The 21,455-nt window shown below is 35.8% G+C and overlaps 3 non-coding genes across 3 annotated transcripts; 1 reads left to right on the top strand and 2 right to left on the bottom strand.

The window, feature by feature from the left end:
- Positions 1 to 470: 470 nt before the first annotated feature.
- Positions 471 to 573, bottom strand: LOC131047364 (U6 spliceosomal RNA). Its single transcript, XR_009106125.1, has one exon. It is a non-coding gene; the product is annotated as a U6 spliceosomal RNA (small nuclear RNA).
- A 281-nt stretch (positions 574 to 854) lies between these two features.
- On the bottom strand, positions 855 to 926 carry TRNAT-UGU (transfer RNA threonine (anticodon UGU)). The gene has a single exon. It is a non-coding gene; the product is annotated as a tRNA-Thr (tRNA).
- Positions 927 to 1,165: 239 nt separating this feature from the next.
- On the top strand, positions 1,166 to 1,236 carry TRNAG-GCC (transfer RNA glycine (anticodon GCC)). The gene has a single exon. It is a non-coding gene; the product is annotated as a tRNA-Gly (tRNA).
- Positions 1,237 to 21,455: the final 20,219 nt, after the last annotated feature.

Below are 21,455 nucleotides of genomic sequence, written 5' to 3'. Positions count from 1 at the left end.
GTTTGAGGAGCTAAGGTAAGAGTTGCTCAAAGAAGATGAACTTCGACACAAGCAAGAATACCACAACATCCAAGCTAAGAAACTTGATTATTAGAAGAACATGACAAACTTTGAGGATAAACATGAATGGATAAGGATTGCTCTCAATTGAGTAAACGATGAGTTCATCTATTTGGATCAGCCCTATCAATTAACAAAAGAGGCAAATCACACAGTAGATGGGATGATAGGAAGTATATGGACAAAGAAGATCATCACAAACAATGTGGTCAAAGAGCTGATAGGAGCTACTAAAACAAAATCAAAATTTGACAATTAATATTTTTAAATAATGCAAAACTAATATTAGCCTATTAATATTTTTTAAAAATAATAGTTAAATGCAGTAGTATGAAGAAAATTTGGACCATTTTTCGATTTATTAACTATTAATATTTAAAAAGAAAAATAGATAAATGCAGTAGTATTAAAAAAATTTGGACCATTTCTCGATTTATGCGTGTCATCCTTGCGCAGGGGCCATGCTAATCTTCTCTGTATCGTTCCAATTTTATCGGATGTCTCCGAAGAGACACTTAAACATGCGTACAAACCAATATATGTTGTGCTTGCGTCATTTACGCGTAGCGCATGTGGGAGTAAAGTTACAAGTGTCCGTCCTCCCATCGCCTCGGGAGTAGAGACTAAGAGACGGTTCTCCGAGGTATTAAAGGGCTCCCGTATTAAAGTATATGAAAAACGTCCGAGGTATTAAAGGGCTCCCGTATTAAAGTATATGAAAAATGTCGTACAGAAGCTTCAAGTCCTGCTCCAAGCAAAACAAATAGCTGCTAAACGAGAAAACAAACCACCATTGCCTCCACGCAGGATCGAACTACGGACCTTCAGTTTACAAGACTGACGCTCTACCACTGAGCTATAGAGGCCGGTGTGAATTGCATGCCCCATTGTTCTACCGAATGATGGAATCTTGAATCAGAAAACATAACACTGGGCTTCCAATGATATCAGAAAGAGAAACCATTGAAGTTCGGGGATGTAGCTCACATGGTAGAGCGCTCGCTTTGCATGCGAGAGGTACCACGCATCTCCAATTTTTTTTGTAAGATTCGTTTTCTGTTTACTAAATCAGGCCAATTAAGCTCCCTAAATTTTTTTCATCGCCGCACCAGTGGTCTAGTGGTAGAATAGTACCCTGCCACGGTACAGACCCGGGTTCGATTCCCGGCTGGTGCATTTGCATTTTGTGGTTTCCAAATATACTGTACTCTTCCAATCTAATTAGAACAACATTTAGTACTAGATGAAACAACACTGTAACTAAGATTAACTTGGTGGTACACGACCCTACCACACTTGATGGAAAACTTTAAACATCAAATAATCTAGAGTTCGTTGATTCACCACATTTGCTTTAATGTCCGGATCAAATCCGAAGATGGACTACAACAGCACGGATATACAGGGGTTTCATGTATTCCATGCAGGTGTTACCAGGTCAGGGCTTTTTGTGAACTGCCGAAGGAAACTTAAAAAGGGTTTAACAGTGTATCCGTTTCCTTAGTTTGCCAGATCCGTGGTGGAACCCTCCAACAGCATGCTCTCGACTCATTCGCTGTTAGATAAAGACGCCATTTGTGAAATTGGGAACCCTACTTACCCTAACCTTAACAGGCTTGTTTTCCAGGTAACTGTCTCTCATATTTCCTGCGCTTGAATATTTATGGTTACTGTAGGTCTTTAATTGTTTGATTTAGTGTTGTAATCCCCGCCATTGAAAGTACATGGTCTGCTGTCTCATGTACAGAGATGTTGTGACCAAGGGTTTGAATGCCGACTGAATCCCCTACTGTGTTCAAGTGGTACCAATAATGAGAACAAGTGGTACCAACAATGAGTCCCCAACCTTGGTTCCTGGTTTGCCATCTTGCCAAAGCTGCAGAGGGATGTTTGCATGATTTCTAATTCTACAAGTGTCCCTGTGTGTTGATTCTGGAATTCGATTGGATGTAAATAAAATTACACAATCGAAATTCAGAAACAACACACAGAAATAACACACAGCAACATTATGGATTGTGGAAAACTGATATAGCTAATCAATATCCTAGCTTTCTGAGGCTCAGATACAAATAAAAATACACAATAGAAATTCAAAAATAATATACAGCAATATTATAGATTGTAGAAAACTGATATCGCTGATTGACAAATGTTACTGAGATGTTCTCTTCTATTGATTACAAATTCTGTATGGCCAGGTATGTCATTCCTTAGAGAACATTGGATGGTATCTCCTATCTGTTGTAAAGACTCTACTCAGGATTTGCTACCATGACCATTTCGTGATTTCCTATTTCTTACATTTATTTTGGCATTTGCAGGGTTGTTAAGCAGCAACATTTAGGCAAAATTGAATTTGATATTCAAGCAGTTATGAAGTTTCAAAGCTGGATTTTACTGCTAAACTATATGCAGTTGTTGCCTCAGGGGACATCAAGATGCTCGTCCAGATTGTCCATTGCTATGTCTACTGCTGTTTTTTCAGATTTATCGATGAGCCCTTTGATATCATCAACAATATCTCAGTTTTTCATATGCATTGAAATTAATCAAAAATCTTAACTGCAGTTTTAGCTGCCAAGTGCAGAGCATTTCTTTGGTGGTCTTCATGATTAAAAAATACTTTGCACTTAGACAGTTGAAAAAGTAAGGATTTGTGATAAAAATTTGGTACATATAAAAATATTGATATTATTGATGATATGAAAGGGACTGATAAACCAAGGCAAAATGATAATGGACAAAATATACAATGATGAATGAAAGCTGCTTTATGTTTATAGTTATTGGTGGTAAAACAAAAAATTTTATGAGTTAAGCGTTTTACTTAATTTCATCTGACTTAGGCTATCACAGGGTATGGCTTGGATGGCTTGGAAACTGCTCCACTAGAAGTTGCCTGTGGAAGCATGCATTTGGTTTCTATTTGTAAGGTCTCTCAAATGTTCAAACTCTAAAAGAAATTGAGATCAAGAAGTATATTTGTCTGGGTCTGCAATTATATTTGATTTTTTTATAAACAAGTAAGATATTGAAAACCAATCTTTAGGTAAAAAATCCTTTCCAGAATACTTTGGATTTTTTAATTACAATGTATAGTTCTATGTAAAAAGGTTAATAAATTGATTTTTTCATTATATCTATACAGTTATGTGTAGCATTACTATTTTACCAAAGAGATACATCTAAATTATGGATCTAAGATACAGATGAAAGATATACCCAAAACAAAATTGAATAATAAATCAACTTAAGTTTGATAAGAACAAAGTCAGAAGCAAATGGATAATATATTTTGCCGAAAGTAATACCCCTGAACTTAACATCAATATGAAAACAAAGCATTTATCAATTAAAAGTAAAAATACATTTATATAACAGTGTTCCACTCAATTTTCTTATTGATCCCATAGATTAAAGACAAAATCAATCAGATCAATTTCAGTTGATTTAGAAAGAAGAGAGTAATTATTGTTATTATAATATTGTGTTATTTTAGCTAATGTAAATGTGAAAATAATCTTAGAATTTATGAGTAATGAGTTCACAATATATTTAAAGTAGAAATATGTAAGAAATCATGGTATCAATTTTAAAGACATATCAAGCATAATAGAATCATTTTCTTAAAATTAACACAAAATCAAATGAAATGTAGTTGACATGATAGTGTCTTGATTATGAAGAGAACCTCTTTGTTCAAGATTGTGCTAGCTAAAAAGAAGATTGAAATCAATGATATTAAAGCTATCTTGGAGTTTATTTGAGATCTTATAATGTATAAATTGATATTCTTATGTGAGTGCATTATTAATGTTGTCTTTGTAAGAAAGGAAAAGCTAAGGTTGAATTGTAAAATTATGATGGTGCGTGATTCATACTTTGAATTGCTATGATACAACCTAAATCAAGTGTTGGAATAAAATCATTTATACTATTGATTTTGATCATCAATTTATATTGTCATGGATATATTTGTACTTAAATCTAACAGATATGTTGTTTAATTATTTTTATTTTGTTATATTAGTTTTTATCTTGTTCTTGCCCCCTTGCTATCCCCAATGTCCAAGGATTTCTACATTTCGCCATCCCAAAACTCAAAGAAGAGTATAGTGTATTTCTTGGTAAATAGGAGCCCCTACTTTTAGTTTGTAACTTTAAGCAAGTGCATTTTGGGGTGGGCTTGAAAAATTCCCCCACAAGCTTAGGAAATTTTCAATCATTTGGAGTTCTAAAATTTCCACCAATTAATTTTTTGATCATTTTGTATGTATGTATTTTGTGCAATTTAATGTGCAAAATAATTAAATTCATGAGACCACTAATTTTCTGTAAATTTTGGAGCTTAACTCTTAAGCTAAGTTGTACTAGAAAATTCATAGGACCAATCACTTTCAAATACCCCTAAAAAGTCTTAGTAGCACCCATTGAATTTTCTTAGGAAGGATCCCCCATGAGATTGCAACTTAAAAATACATTCATATGTAATTTGTAGGAACCAACAAAGCACTCACACAACCACCATAGTTTTAACTGGCATCTTACGTGTCCTCAAAATAGCAAGCATAGGCAACAAGGTTGACCATGCATACATAAAAATCAGTTGTGTGTTAAATGAATTCCATGTGCCTTCTCTATGCCCACATTGATGGATTGGTTCTCTTAAGTCAAACCCCTTTGGTTGGTGGGATTAATAATAAGGAGAGATGGTAAAGACAACATTCAACAATATTTAGTTGGCTTGTATGGAGACATGGATCTGTCCCTTTAGAATTTGAAGTGTATTATGATGACATTCCTTTTAATTCCCTAGATGAAGTTTTGTGCACATCGAATGTTTTTTAAAATCGTAACATAGCAACATATCACACAAAAATGTGTTAAGTTCGTTCACAACAACTAATAGAAAGGGATACTAAGTTTAAAAATTAAATTTAAAAATGTAAATATTAATTTTATTGTCACATATTAGAAGGGTGAAATGGTACTTGTGAGGTAGGGAAAAATGTATCGAAGTGTGATTAGGGGCGGAATATTAATGAGTAAATTGCAAGACATATCAAATTAAGTTTTAATAGAGTGTGAAAGGTGGTAACTAAAGGTTGATAAATAATTGGGGCATGACCTCAACCAAGCACAAAATTATACCACTTATGAATATGTTATTACTTTAATTTTAATGTTTCATTCATTATCTTTGTGACTATAAGGCCGTGATTCCTTATACTAGTTTTCATTTTTATAACTAGAAGTGTGCTTCATGTATCATTAAATTTTTACTTTGGGAAATTTAAGAATAACTCTATATGTATATAAGAACTGATGAAACTTAAATTTTAGCTCATACAAATATTTGAGGCATTTAAAAGAGATTAGTTGCAGACAACAATAATAAATATGTTGTAGAGAAAAAGTGTTCCACCGTGAACAAATTAATCAAAATGTGTTTGAACAATAATTATTGACCATCAAGTTCTGAATGAATAGATATAATTTTTTAGGGGAATTTACTCTAAGACCAAACGTATTCTTAAGCAAGTCACAAATAACCTTCTGTATCAATTTTAAGTAATATCTCTTTGAAGATTTTTTCAAAACATTGTCCATACTTCAGATTTTGCATACATGTCTACAAGGGCATATTGCAACTACAAACAAAATTCCTCCATCCTTTATCATATTATGTATGTCCATACCCTATTCGAAAGCTCCCATATTTGCCTAGGTAAGAAGGATGTTGGCGAAGGTTGCAGAGTCTGGCCCATTCCATCTGCACTCAGTAAACTTCCGAATTTGGAGAGACTAACTTTGGACACAAACAATTCACACGGTTAGAATTCCAAAAAGTTTTGGCCAATCAAAAAGACTTGGATTATTGTCACTCGGAGAGAAAATGCTTTCAGGACAACTTCCAGAAAGTCTTGGCAAGCTTCCACAATTAAGAAGGCTTTATCTTGATCACAATCAGCTATCAGGATAAATACCTGCCAGTTTAGGGAGATGCAAGACGTTGGAAATGGTGGAGTTGGCACACAACAAGCTAACAGGAAATATACCTCCTGAAGTTGCAGGTCTTCAGAATCTCCAGTTCTAATTCAACATTTTCGGAAATTTATTGCAAGGTTCTCAATGATTATGGTTTTAGCCATAGATGTTTCTCAAAACAATTTCTCTGGTAGCATTCACAGTGAATTGGCAAGTTGCAAGGGGCTGGAATATCTAAATCTTGCTGGAAATGCATTTGAGGGGCCAATCCCATTTCCAAAATCTGAAGTACATGGATCTTTCTTGCAATAATTTGTTAGGATCACGAGTTAGACGGACATGCAGATACATTGGAGGTAGAAGTAGGTGAGGTACTGTCATACCAACAACTTTTACTTTGTCAGTTGAGTCATCGGTTGACATACATAGCAGCAGTACCTTGGATGTTGATGTATGTGTGTATGACAACACATATGATGATTCTCATGAAATCAGAGATGTTGATTCAGACTTTTCTCAGTGCGAAATTAGAGTCAGAAACCTTGTTTGAGAGTAGTCATCATCATTTGATTGGGCAAATTGAGGTGGATGTGAAAGTTGATCCTCCACTTAGTGGAGCGGCCACTAGTATTTTAACTGCTCATGATGAAGGTAACACTTTACAATGGCATGATACCATCACTGATTTGACTGCTCATGAGATATGAGTTTGTGATTATGAGAAAGCCAATAATATGATATCACCCATTGATGACAGCCCTACACCCATTGATAAACATGAGGATATTGAGCATATGAGAGCTGGTTTTGTATACTTTAGCATTGAAGAAATAAACAGGTCCGAAAAGATGAACGGAGAATGGTTGCAAAAAGCCAAAAAGGCTAAATTAGTGGTTGTCTTGATGCAAGACAACATCTTCAGGAAGTCAAAAGGAAGGTCAATCTAATCAGCATAGCAAAGCAAAAAAGGATGGATAGCATTAGAAGACTCTTATTTCAAAGAGATGTCATTTGTGATGATAATCCTCTCTCCAAGTTAGATAATACTCACACTCTTGACTTTCTTCCTGAGATGAGCGTTGATAATGGTGTTTGGGATCTTTCCATTGCAATAGGATTTCAGACAGGTCTCATGGAGGGAAATTCAGAAGTGTACATAGTGAGGAGTTTATATAGCTTCACATTTGATACTCATATACATGATTTATTTCAGATGCATAATTCAGGGGCACATGCGATGGATAGTTTATTTGATGGCTCACTTTGTGCAGAGGTTGGGAGCAAGTATGGCTAATCTCTTGACTTGCTTCCTCTTAAGGCTTATACTCATGTGGCACATTATGAGGAGATTGAATTGGTTCAGCCGATCCAGTTGGTGGTGTTAGTGCTGGTGTTACAGGACCTCTTTGGTGATATCAGAGACATTACACATATTTTCCCTTGGGATCCAGGTGGAGTGGAGCTTTTCTTACAATTGAGATTGCTTGGGGACAAGCAATTTCAGGAGGGGCAGATTGTAATGTCCCCATTTTTGGAGTAAGAGTAATTAATTATTTTAATTAATAGTATTAAGTTAATTATTTATAAAGCTATCAAATAAATTAAAAACTAGCAATTGCACCTTGGTGTGCAATGGTTACGTCGAAAAGACATCGAAGGTCAATAATTAGAGCCCATTATCAACAATTTTTACTTTGCCAGTTAAGTCATCAGTTGAGATACATAGTAGCAGTACCTTGGATGTTGATGTATGCGTGTATGGCAACACATGATGATTCTCATGAAATGAGAGATGCTGATTCAGACTCATTTCACAGTGCAAATATACCTCCTGAAGTTGCAGGTCTTCAGAATCTCTAGTTCTACTTTGGAAATGAGCAAAATGATTATGGTTTTAGCCATTGATGTTTCTCAAAACAATTTCTCTGGTAGCATTCCCAGTGAATTAGCAAGTTGCAAGGGGCTAGAATATCTAAATTTTGCTAGAAATGCAATTGAGGGGCCAATCCTTACATCACTATCAGATTTGCAAAATCTGAAGTACATGGATCTTTCTTGCAATAATTTGTTAGGATCGCGAGTTAGATGGACATGCAGATACATTGGAGGTAGAAGTAGGTGAGGTACTGTCATACCAACAACTTTTACTTTGTCAGTTGAGTCATTGGTTGAGATACATAGCAGTAGTACCTTGGATGTTGATGTATGTGTGTATGACAACACATGTGATGATTCTCATGAAATCAGAGATGTTGATTCAGACTTTTGGCAGTTCGAAATTAGAGTCAGAAAGCTTGTTTGAGAGTAGTCATCATCATTTGATTGGGCAAATTGAGGTGGATGTGAAAGTTGATCCTCCACTTAGTGGAGCAGCCACTAGTATTTTGACTGCTCATGATGAAGGTAACACTTTACAATGGCATGATACCGTCACTGATTTGACTGCTCATGAGATATGAGTTTGTGATTATGAGAAAGCCAATAATATGATATCACCCATTGATGAAAACCCTACACCCATTGATAAACATAAGGATATTGAGCATATGAGAGCTGGTTTTGCATACTTTAGCATTGAAGAAATAAACAGGTTCGAAAAGATGAATGGAGAATGGTTGCAAAAAGCCAAAAAGGCTAAATTAGTGATTGTCTTGATGCAAGACAACATCTTCAGGAAGTCAAAAGGAAGGTCAATCTAATCAGCATAGCAAAGCAAAAAAGGATGGATAGCATTAGAAGACTCTTATTTCAAAGAGATGTCATTTGTGATGATAATCCTCTCTCCAAGTTAGATAATACTCACACTCTTGACTTTCTTCCTGAGATGAGCGTTGATAATGGTGTTTGGGATCTTTCCATTGCAATAGGATTTCAGACAGGTCTCATGGAGGGAAATTCAAAAGCGTACATAGTGAGGAGTTTATATAGCTTCACATTTGATACTCATATACATGATTTATTTCAGATGCATAATTCAGAGGCACATGCGATGGATAGTTTATTTGATGGCTCACTTTGTGCAGAGGTTGGGAGCAAGTATGGCCAATCTCTTGACTTGCTTCCTCTTAAGGCTTATACTCATGTGGCACATTATGAGGAGATTGAATTGGTTCAGCAGATCCAGTTGGTGGTGTTAGTGCTGGTGTTACAGGACCTCTTTGGTGATATCAGAGACATTACACATATTTTCCCTTGGGATCCAAGTGGAGTGGAGTTTTTCTTACAATTGAAATTGCTTGGGGACAAGCAATTTTAGGAGGGGCAGATTGTAATGTCCCCATTTTTGGAGTAAGAGTAATTAATTATTTTAATTAATAGTATTAAGTTAATTATTTGTAAAGCTATCAAATAAATTAAAAACTAGCAATTGCACCTTGGTGTGCAATGGTTACGTCGAAAAGACATCGAAGGTCAATAATTAGAGCCCATTATCAACATGCTCATGTTATGTGTACAATATAGAGAGATGGAAAGATGGATAGGTATGGATAGAAAGAAGAAGAGATGGAGGAGGAAGAGATAGACAATGAGAGAGGGGTCAGGAGATAGAGATAGGGGATAGAAATAGATATGGAGATGGAGATGGAGAAGGAGATGTATATTGAGAGGAGAGTGAGAGATAAGGAGAGTAGGATGGAATGATAGAGATGGAAGAGATAAATATTTAGAGGGAGAGAGGAAGAGAAAGATAGAGATGGAAGAGATAAATATATAGAGCGAGACGAAGGTAGAGAATGAGAGAGGGAGAGATAGAAAGATAAATTTAGAGATTGGGAGTGGTATAGAGAGAGTTAGATAGATAGATATAGGGGTAGACAGATAACAAGATATATATAGAGGGAGAAAAAGAAGAAATATGGAGAGATAGAAATGAATATGCAGAGAGATATAGATAACAAGATATATATAGAGGGAGAAAAAGAAGAAATATGGAGAGATAGAAACGAATATGCAAAGAGATATAGATATACAAGTATAGAAAGAAGATGGAAAGAGGGGGAAAGAGAGGGGGAAAGAGATAGATGGATAGAGAGAGGGGGACATGTGTAAAGATAGAAGAGGAGAGTGAAAGATAGACGGAGAGATGATGAGAAAAATAAGTCGATGGAGAGATATAGATAGGTAAAGAGAGATAAAGATAAAGAAGCAAAGAGAAAGAGACAAAGGGAGAGATACAAAGAGAAAGAGATAGGTAGAGAGAGAGAGATAAAAAAGAAAAGGGGTGGGAGAGAGATAGCTCAATGCATAAAAAGGGAGAGGGGGAGAAGGAGATATATAGATAGAGGGTGATAAAGAGATATAGAGAGGGATAGAGAAATAAATAGAGATAGGGAGAGAGATAGAGAAATAACGAGATAGAAATAGAGAAAGATGTGGATAGATAGAGATAAGAGACATTCAAGTGAGGTATAAATATAAATATATAGACATAGAGTAGGAGAGATGGAGTGAGAGAGAGAGAGAGAGGGAAATGCGTAAAATAAATGTAGATAGATAGATAGATATGGAGAAAGAGTTGAGTTAAAGGTATCTAATGAAACAAAGAGAGAGAGATGAAGAGAGAGAGATAAATATAAAAAAATATAGAGTTTGAGATTAAGATGAAGGTAGAAATGGAAAGAGAGAAAGAGGGAGAGAGAGGAAGATGTTTGAAAGAGGAAAAATAAAGTATGGAGAAAGGTAAATATATATAAAGAGAAGAATATATGTGAGAGAGATAGAGTAAAAGAGAGAAAAGGAGAGGGAGAGAGTTTTAGTTAGAGGAATATTAATAGAGAGATGGGAATATAGAAAGATGGATTCAATGAAGGAGTGTCTCCATGGGAAGCATCCACCAATCCAATACATCATGTGCTTAAGGACTCAACAATTCACCTTTAAGATCTCTTAGATGTACCCATTACATATAATTCTACATATTTTTTGTAGAAGATGAAATGCATCCAATTAATAAGAAAAGGGAGTAGACAGTGATGAATAAATTAGATGCATGATTTTATTATGATGATGGGATCTAGAACATAGGATTGATGATGGTGAAATGTTGTGTTGTAACTAATTATTTGCAAGCTTTGTCTATAAAAGTGTTAAAACATATAAAGACTTTTTCAAAAAAATTTATAGAGAATAATTGTTTTTTTATTGATTTGTACCATTAATTTTTTATTTTGATTAAAATAAGATAAAAATTTATTTAATTATATTTATGTATATAAACTAACAAAGTATGACCTAACGAACTTGTTCACGATGTTAACACAAGAATATTTTTAGGTGGGGATGATCCCACACTGCACCGGTTAGCTACAAGCCTCCTACATGGGAGGTCTTAAGTTCAAATTTCAAAGCATTGTTTTTTTAAAAAGGAAAAAGAAAAGGAATATTATCATTTCAAAGAATCCCCACACTTTTCACACGATATAACATTAAATAATATTCTAATACACATGTTTAATTCATTTCAAAGCCTATTTGAATTAGTCCTATGCCTTAAAATGACCTTAAAATGGCTTGTAGCATCAATTGGGTCAAAAAATTTAAGAAAAAATCTCTAGAAGATCTAATTTTAAGTGCACATGCTTGTATTTAGGCCAAATTAGTCTTTTGGACCTACTATATGAATACCATTTTAAGGCCATTGTTTTAGCCTTAAAACAAAATTGTAAAGTAGGTTAATTATGCTTACCAATTTATACAATTTTTCGAAACATTTTCTCTCTTTTGATGATATACATGTAGAAGTTAAATTTCCAAGTTCTTTGTTTTTAAGATTCTGTGGGATTGTGTGTTGGAATGAAAAATAAAAATTTCACATCCCATCTTAAGGTTTTGTCTAAATCATTATTGTTTTGTAAATGTTATAAGGGCAAGTGCATATTCAATTTTGTCTAAAACAACAGCAATTGACTACTTCATTATGGCACCAGAATTTATCTGAAAGTCTAACTCGAAGTTTTTTAGGCTGGACTATCTATTTTCACTGTGTTTCTGAATGGCACTGGGTGTTTTAATTTTCTTCTCTGAGGATTTGTTTGTTCTGTCTAGAGATAAATATCTAATTGCCTGGTGTAGTTGTTTTCTGACTGAATCCTCGGCAAGACTAAAAAACTGGCGTAGTTGTTAGTGGGCAGTTGATAGCTACAAGAAGATATTCACATTCAATGTGTAAAATGATTTGTGAGAGACCAATCAGCAAGGGAAAAAAGTACTGATGAGCTACTTGCGTGGAGGTGACATAGGGACAGTTAACTTTTGGTTTTTTTGGCGTATTTGTAGGCAATAGATGAGGTTTGGCAAACCATTCAACAAATCAACTATGTATCCATTACCAATAGACTCGTGTTAGGTTTGTGTGTGTGTGCGTGCGCGCGCGCACATGTGTGTGTGTGTGTGTGTGTGTGTGTGTGTGTGTGTGTGTGTGTGTGTGTGTGTGTGTGTGTGTGTGTGTGTGTGTGTGTGTGTGTGTGTGAGAGAGAGAGAGAGAGAGAGAGAGAGAGATGAAAATGTTAATAGAATTCTAGAACTAAATATATTAAGTACAATTAATTGGGGGAAGTAATGACTCCCAGCAAAGCAAAGATACAAGATTCATAACACGTAAAATCTAAGTTAATTTTGTATGTAAGATACAAGTAAACTTGTTACAATGAATTCATTCAAGTCTAAATAAATTTGTGTTAGCATCTGATGTTGTTTTAGGAAAGTTGTGTTTATATGATAATTTATTGCGTGAAAATTTATTTTTAAAATTAGCCTAAATTTTAGTAATATGTTTTGAATGTTATACTAGATAACAAGACTATAAATATATGTATCTATTAACCATTCAATAAGATATTTGATAATTTCTAATTGATTAATCATCTATGCATTTGATATGATTAACATAAATAAACTTAAAATATATTAATTTCAATTATTATAAATTTTTTTTAAACAATTAGAAATCCTTTCAATATTTTGAAGACATTATCTAAAACTTGAAACATATATTCTCAAGTTATTGGAACAAATCACATTATTTAAAATATATTATGTTAATTTTTTATTATAATATTCACACAAAATTATAATTGTCTTCAATTAAAAAAAAAGCATAAATCTAATTCTCTCAAAAAAATCAAAGAAATATAAACCTATCTTTTATTTGTCGATTATTGGTTGCATGTTTTTTGGATTTTGTTTTCATAAATAAAATATAATGTAATATTATAATTTATAATTTAATAAATATAATTATATTATATTTATATTTTAATTTAATTTATCTGATATAAAAATATATTAATTATTAGTTTTTTTTGTTTTTTTTTTAATTTTTTTAATTTTTTATTTAATAATTTTTATTATATATTATGATATATAATACTAAAATAATTTATAATTATATAATACATAATTTAATTTTCATCACAACAAAAATATATATCACATTATATTTTTGTATTTAATAACTTTTAATCATATAAATTCTTATTTTTTTATTTTTTTTAATGGTAAGAGCTATCAGTATGGGGATAACACCCTTCTATTGCATAAAAGAAACTATTACATGAGATATCACTGCCTATTGGTAGCTCCCTATACAAAAACTGCTATCTACAGTGAGTACATCTACCTATAGGATGACAAATTTAGACAGAGCATACATGGTTATGCCACTTACTAATCCCCATTGAGGGTCTGCATGATCACCCCCGCATATTCTCCGATGTTGATTACACTGGTAGTGGCTCCAGCCGAGAACCACCATGTTTCTGAGTTAGTTACCCTATGAAATGGGGCCATGTTCCCATTCTGCACAACGCACCTAAACACCTCCCATGCATTTTCCCCAAATGATCTCATCAGCTCTTTTAACTCTTCCCTTTCAACACGTCTGCGGTCTGTCCTACTTATCTCACTGTCGTCTGATTCATTGCCCTCCTCCTTATCGCTTTCCTCTTCTTCTTCTTCCTCGAAGTCCGATGGCAAGAAGTAGCTCGGCTGGAAATAAGTCTTGAGAATGCTAATCCATTCATTCTCTGGCAGACTTAGGATGGAATCTGCAATGCTGTTGTCGTTGACTAGCTTGACAAAACCACTCAGGACGTCCACTGCTCTTTTTCTTCTCTCTATGATGTCGACCAATGGCATGAGCACTGCTTCATAAATCGTGGCATCGCACCAGTGACGGTCAAAGTTAAATGTGATCCCCACTAGTCCTTTGATCGCATCATAAACATAGGCCTCAGTGACAAATAAGCTGCGAAGCTCCATGTCTAATGTTTCATCATAGTTTATGCACCCAACGTTACCAAAGTAGGCCATGAATAGGTCTCAGTCCTTCCCAAGCACTATCCAAGATGGGAACTCCTTCACAGTGCCTTACTAATCATACATTCAGCTCTTGCAAAGACCAATAAAAAGTCTTACAAACTCTAGAAGATTCTTCCAACCTGAACTAGATCCCACGGTCTGCAAGAATCTGCCATTCCGTCACTCTATAACTCAAACCGTTGTCGCTTCATCTTTCGAGGGATTAGCCTGTTCATAGTGCAATAATTCTATCATTTGTCCTTCCACTGTAGGCCTAGTTCAAGGGTCATCATCCCACACCGGCACATTTCTTTATCGATAGGTCTTCTCTGCACAAGTCTATAATCTCTGAGTTAAGTGCCTCGGGATCAACTGACACTTCTGCAGCATGTGAATTGACTCTGAGATTTGCTAATAGGTCTACTACTTGATTTCCCTCCCTGTTAATATGTGATATTTCATATGGCTTAATTGCTTGTAGCAAGAACCGAATGCGAGGTAGCCATTTAGTTAGTTTCCAATTAAGTAACCTACCGGTAGTCACCCCATTTATAATTATCTGAGAATATCCTTCAATTTGTACATTAGTTAATCCTCTCTCTTTGCATAGGACAAGCCCAGCCTCAAGGGCCCTTATTTCTGCTTCATTGTTGGTAGCACAACCAATATGGCCATACGTACCACTCACCAGATTCCCTTCCTCATTTCGAATGATTGCTCCAAAACCGGCTTGTCTCGGGTTACCTCTGCAGGCCCCATCAAAGTTAAGTTTTACCCAATTGCTATGCGGCTTCTCCCATCTGACCTCTTTTCTATTGATTCTTTTCTTGGGATGGTGGAATAAAGCATTTTTGAAAGACCAATTCCTTTCCATTTCCATGTCCCAATCATTGAATTTGAATTTTCTGGCATTCCTTGACTTACCACAAATGACTTCTTCTATGCTTGTCTTAAGATTGTCCATGACTACTTCTACTTGCTTAGCTGATTCTTTGAATATTCGCTTATTTCTCTCTTTCCAAATATGCCAAACAACCATTGCTGGACCAATCAACCAGAGTACTCCCCATTTTGTCTGACTAGATCTAGGCCATGTAACAAGGAAGTCTTTTAGGGTCATACTTCTAGCTGTAGATAGGCTAACCATTCCAAGAAACCAATCCCAACACCTCTGAGCAAACCTACAATTGAAGAGTAAACGGTCCACTATTTCTTCCCCATTGTTGCATAGCACACACCAGCTCGGCCCTTGTATACCTATTATTTTTAGCCTATCACCAGTGAGTATTCTCCCATTCAATGCAATCCAGAGGAATGCCCCTGCCTTGGGCAGTACCCATTTGTTCCAGCATAACTTACTGGGCCAGTCCGGATTGAGGATTTTGTGCCTTTAGATTTCATATCCCAGCCGAACACTGTACTCCCCTAACTTTGTTGCACACCAGAATAGGTTGTCTTCTTCATCTGATGCTAATATTGATTTGTTATTAAGTAATTCATTGAGTTTTTGGTACAATTGCGGGCTACCAATAGTTACCCTTTTCCAAGTCCTCTTACTATGCGGCTCAGTACTCTCAAAATAGCTGGCAACATGTGTGCCAATAGTGGTTTCAATGGTGTTGACCCAATCCTGATCTTCGAAACACTCTGCAAGCGGTATCTCTCCATCCCATGAGTCCCGCCAAAATTTGGCCTTATTACCATTCCCTATCTTCCAAGATATGTGATTTGTTAATATGCCCATGTTGTCCCAAAGGAAATTCCAAGTGGGAGAGCCCCTATCTGCATCTACAATTGTGAAGATACACTCAGAATCATCGAAGTCCAAATACTTTTTCTGAAATATCCTGCACCATAATTTATTGGGGCTTCTGTACATCTTCCATGACAGCTTCGCTCCAAGTGCCAAGTTCTGCAAACTCATTTTTCTCCACCCTGCACCTCCATCCTCTTTCCGCATGCACATTGTATCCTAGTTAATCAAAGGTATCTTCTTATGTTCCTTGGCTCCGTCCCAAACAAACTTTTTTAGATACCCATCTAAATCGCTCCAACCGAACTGGGCATTTGAAAGCATTGCATACTATAGATTGGAACTGCTGATAGCACAGATTTAATCATTAATATCCATCTAGCTTGCATAAGCCATCTATTCTTCCATTGCTCTAACTTAATCTTACAAGAATTGAGTACATCCTCCCAAATATGTGATTTCCTACAACCCATGTTAATTCTGATCCCAAGATATTTGAGGGGCAGATCAGCAATTTTCAAGCCAAGCAAATGCGAAATACAGTTCTGTAACAATCTTTCTGTGTTGAAAAAGAAAATTTGTGGCTTATCCATATTTATTACCTGGCCTGACAACTTAGAATATTCGTCTAATACCTCTTTGATTCCTTTGGCTTCTTTCATTGTTGCTTCACCAAACAAAATGGTGTCATCCGCAAATTGAGAATGGGTAATGGGCTCTATCAATCTATGAACTTGTATACCTTCCCAATGACCGAAAGATTGCTTGGATTTTATTAAGTTGCTAAGTACTTTTGTCATGAGAACAAAGAGGGTCGGGGATAAAGGATCCCCTTGCCTCAATCCATTGGTAGCTTTAAAGAAGCCACAAACTGTGGCATTGACAAGCACAGAAAAGCTAACCGAGGAGATGCAAAATTTCACACAGTCTATCCACTCCTTTGGAAAACCATAGCAGCTAAGAACCTTAATCAAGAATTGCCAAACTACCTTATCATAGGCTTTTGCAACATCAAGCTTAATGATCATACCTTTTGACTTCTCTTTATGAATGGAGTGCATGACTTTAGAAACTAAAATAATGTTGTCCACTAATTCTCTCCCGAGGGTGAACCCATTCTGATTTTCTGAGATGAGATGAGGTAAGAGCTTCTTCAGTCTGTTGGCCATTGCTTTCGAGATGATTTTGTATATGGTATTGCATAATGATATGGGCCTAAGATCGTGCATTGAAGTGCATTCCTATTTTTTGGGAATTAAGGCAATGACTGTATTATTCATCTCTCTTACAAACTTCCCTTTTTTCCTGAATTCTTCTACAACCAACCAGATATCATATCCCAGAAAGTCCCAACACTTTCGATAAAACTCAGCTGTCATGCCATCTGGGCCTAGTGCCTTGTGAGGATGAAGCTCGAAAGTGGCCCTTTTGACTTCTTCTAGGGAGTATGGTTCAAAGAGCATTTTAGCCTCCTCCACAGTTACCAACTTGTGCATAACATCAGGGAGCCTATTATCCGGCAAAACTCCTGCCTGACAGAAGTTTCCCAATAAATTAACAAAATGGTCAAGTGCCACCTGCTCTAACTCAGCCTCTGTGCTTCTCAAAATACCTTCTCCATCCAAGATAGCAGTGATTTTATTTTTGTTTCTTCTAACTTTTGAAGTTGCATGAAAAAATTTTGTGTTGCGGTCTCCCTCAGCGACCCATAATGCTCTCGATTTATCTTGCCAATACAATTCTTCTCTGTTTAGCAGTTCTACATACTGTACCTTTAGAAATTTTTCTTTCAAGTAGTCTTCCCTAACCATCCCTTCTAGCATGACTCAATTGTTGATTTCTTCCAATTCTTCCTCTATTCAATTTTTTTCAGAGAATATATTCTTGAATGAGGATTTGTTCCAGAGTTTTATATTGTTTTTGATGTATTTAATTCTCTTTACAAAACAGAAGCTAGGGGAGCCCGAAAAAGAGTTGCTTTCCAACCACCGTGATTTGAGTAGATCTAAGAATTTAGGGTCCCGCCACCACATACTCTGAAATTTGAAGTAACTTTTGTTCTTATGAGCCTTATGATTGATTGACAAAGTAACCAGGAGATAGTCTGATCCAGCTTGCAGAATAATTTTAGTGTCAATGGAGAAACTACCATTAACCCACCATTCTCCCACAAAAAAGCAGTCTGATCTTTCAGAAATTTTTGAAAAGTTAAACCTCCTATTGGTCCAGGTGAACTTACCATTCTTCAAGATAACATCCACCACTTGACATTTTGTTATGAACTCACTGAAATCTTCCATTACTCTAGTGCTCTTCCTCAGCCCTCCTTCCTTGTCATCGATATCTAGAATAGCATTGAAGTCTCCAGCCAATATTACCTTGTGCATCTCTAGTGGCTGCAATTGCTCATATATTTTTGTCCATACTCTTAGCTTTTCATCTATCTTGGTCGGCCCATATACATTAAACAGGGGGAAGCCAAAGCCCCCTGGTTTGTACCTAATGTTGCATGCCATCCAAAAGTTGTTGGACTCTAGTGGGATCACCTCAAAAACCTTTGAGTTCCACAAAATTCCTAGTCCTCCAACAGAACCTCTGGCGTCTTGAAATAGTCCTTCCCACTTATTGCAAAATTTTATGAATTCATCCACCTTATGACCATTCAATTTAGTTTCCTGTAGTAAGATCATTTCAAACTCGAGCTTGGCTAAAGATCTTTTGACCAAGCGCCTTTTGTTAGGGGTTGTTAAGCCCCTGACATTCCAAGATGAGATTCTCATATCTATCCAAGGGAGGGACTGCCTCCCTTGGAATTCTTCATGTATTCCACAATGCTAATGATGCCTTTCTTTGATGCTTTTTCTTCTCTGATTTGTTTATGGTTTTTCTTGCCTTTAACCCCTTTTGCTTTACCCGGGAGGGTATTGGTTGATTGACTAATGCATCTGGAGTCTAGGTTGTACAAGACATCATCTTCACCTTCCCGGTCTGAACTACTCCCTTCAGAATCGCTAGTGCATTTCTCATCTATGTTAACGGCCTGAGAGCCTGGCATAGGAGACAAAATTTGGCATGGTATAGCCACTCTTTCAATATTATTGATTTTTGATTCTATCTGACAGGGTTGAGGGTTAGGTTCGAGATGCATCCTATCACCAGGCAATGATTTTATCTCAGGAGGCTTCTATCTCTGCTCATTTACTTTCTTCAACCATATTGCCTTTTCCTTATCTTCTTTCCTCTGATGAGTATTGTATGCCCTTCGCACAAAAATTCTGCAACTTTTGGTTTTTTGCTGGGTTTTACTTCCACATCTTTGGCACACATAAGATTCTTTCTCAATTTCAATGCCCTGTTTCCACATTTTGTTGTCCGTTCTAAGATTAATAAGAGGAGGAATCTGTTCGACTGCTGCAATTTTCATTCTAGCATATATATATGAATCATTTTCGATTATTCCTTCATCAATTTCCAGAAGGGTACCAAGCGTTCGCCCAATTTTCTCAAGACATGGGTCCCCCCAATATTTGATTGGGAGATTATACATTCTGATTCATACTGGAGTTTCGTAGGCTGTGAGTTTCAACGGGTTAAAATTGGGTGTCCACGGTTGAATGTAGAGTGGCGAGTTATCGAAAAACCAATTTTTTGAACTTAGAATTTGATCCCTTATTCCTTTCTCTGTGAAGATTGCCACAAAAAACCCTTTCAGCAGAAATTTCACCACAACTTGGCTACCCCAATTGTCTTTTATCCATGGGTTAATGCTCCGCCTAGGTTTCTTCGGCCCAATGATTCTGGCTATAACTGCGAGATCCTCCCAAATACTTTTTTCATCAATAGCTTCCTCTGTTAAATCAATCTCGGCGTGTTGTTATCTTTCGTGATATTTTGATTTAGGGTTTTATCCTTCTCCTCTGAGAATTTATCGTTATTGCAGTATGTGTTCTGTCTGTCATCCTCAACCATGTTGTCCCTCACCAAACGACTCCTGAATACTTCCCTCTGTACTTCACGATCTGTCCTCTGTTTTTCGCTCTCTCCCTGCCCTCATATAAATTCTTATTGGATCGTGGGAATCATATTATCTTATCAAGAAAACTTTCTTATTAATGTTTTTATTGGATGTTATTAATTTTTATTAAATCAAAGGATGCACCTTTTAATTAAGTGTCTGATGGAGGAAATTGAATTTTTCCCTGTTAAAGTTTAATTATTTTTTATTAAATCGAAGGACGTATGTTTTAATTATGATGGAGGAAATCAAATTTTTCCCTGTTAAAGTTCAAACTCTACCTATCTTTTGGGACACAAAAAATTCAATGCTAGGCATTCTTGAATAAATAAAAAACTACGTCACCAGGTACAGTGTGAAAAGCAGTGTTTTGCAACGCTGAAATAGTGGACAGAAGACGGTACATTGAAACAGTGTATGATAGACGATGGTATAAAACAAATGAACAATTGAAATAATCAAAAGTACGAAATAATGCAATGGAGTCTAAGAGCATCCGAAAAAAGATGTGGCAGCACAGTTAGAAGACGATACATAATGATAGATGAGAAAAACAACTATTACTGTCGAGGCGAAAATGACAAATTTATTAGGAACGGTGACGATCATCCAAATGGTCTTGCAAGCCCTAATGACAATGTCCACCATTGATAGACCATATGAGCTCTGTCCATCTCATATAAAGAAACGCCTTCGGCATAATTAAAAGATGACTTTATATTTAATTAATTTAAAAAAGTGACTTAATTTAAATCTATATCATAAAGTCACTAAATTGAAATAGTATTAAATTAATATTATTTCTAGAAGCTTATGGATGATGGATTAAAAAAGTATAAAAGGAGGTTTAGCTCAGCTCTAATCAGTCAGGAATTGATATTTGCTTTGTGGAGTTTGTGGAGACTTGAGTTTTTGCAGAATATTATCTTTGGGAACGAAAACTCTCATTGATAGCATAACTGAGGGAGTGAAAGATCTCTCGAGGGATTGCATTGAGGAGGTGTTACTTCAGGCATCTCATTTGAGCTTTCATTGGTAACCAAGGGCTAATTTTACTTGGGTTCATTTGGAGGTACTTTTGGCATATATGTGCATTGATTTTATTGAGAACATAATGTGTTTCATCTTAGGATCCATTTGAAGGTAAATAAGGAAGGTTGTAGGTGTAAATTGGTATGAAGCGAAATCAAAGTTCACCCTCCATTCCCACAATTTGGCTTGTATACCTTGTGCAAGCATCGAACTTATCATTTGGTGATAGCGCTACACTTGGAGGAGGACAACAAACATTTTTAGAGATTGAGAGAAGACTTTAGAGCTGATAATTAATTATTATTA

The sequence above is a fragment of the Cryptomeria japonica genome, chromosome 10 (genome assembly GCF_030272615.1).
Source record: "Cryptomeria japonica chromosome 10, Sugi_1.0, whole genome shotgun sequence".
Taxonomy (NCBI): Eukaryota; Viridiplantae; Streptophyta; class Pinopsida; order Cupressales; family Cupressaceae; genus Cryptomeria; species Cryptomeria japonica.
Note: the sequence above shows the minus strand (reverse complement) of the source record. Positions and strands in the feature narration are given on the sequence as shown.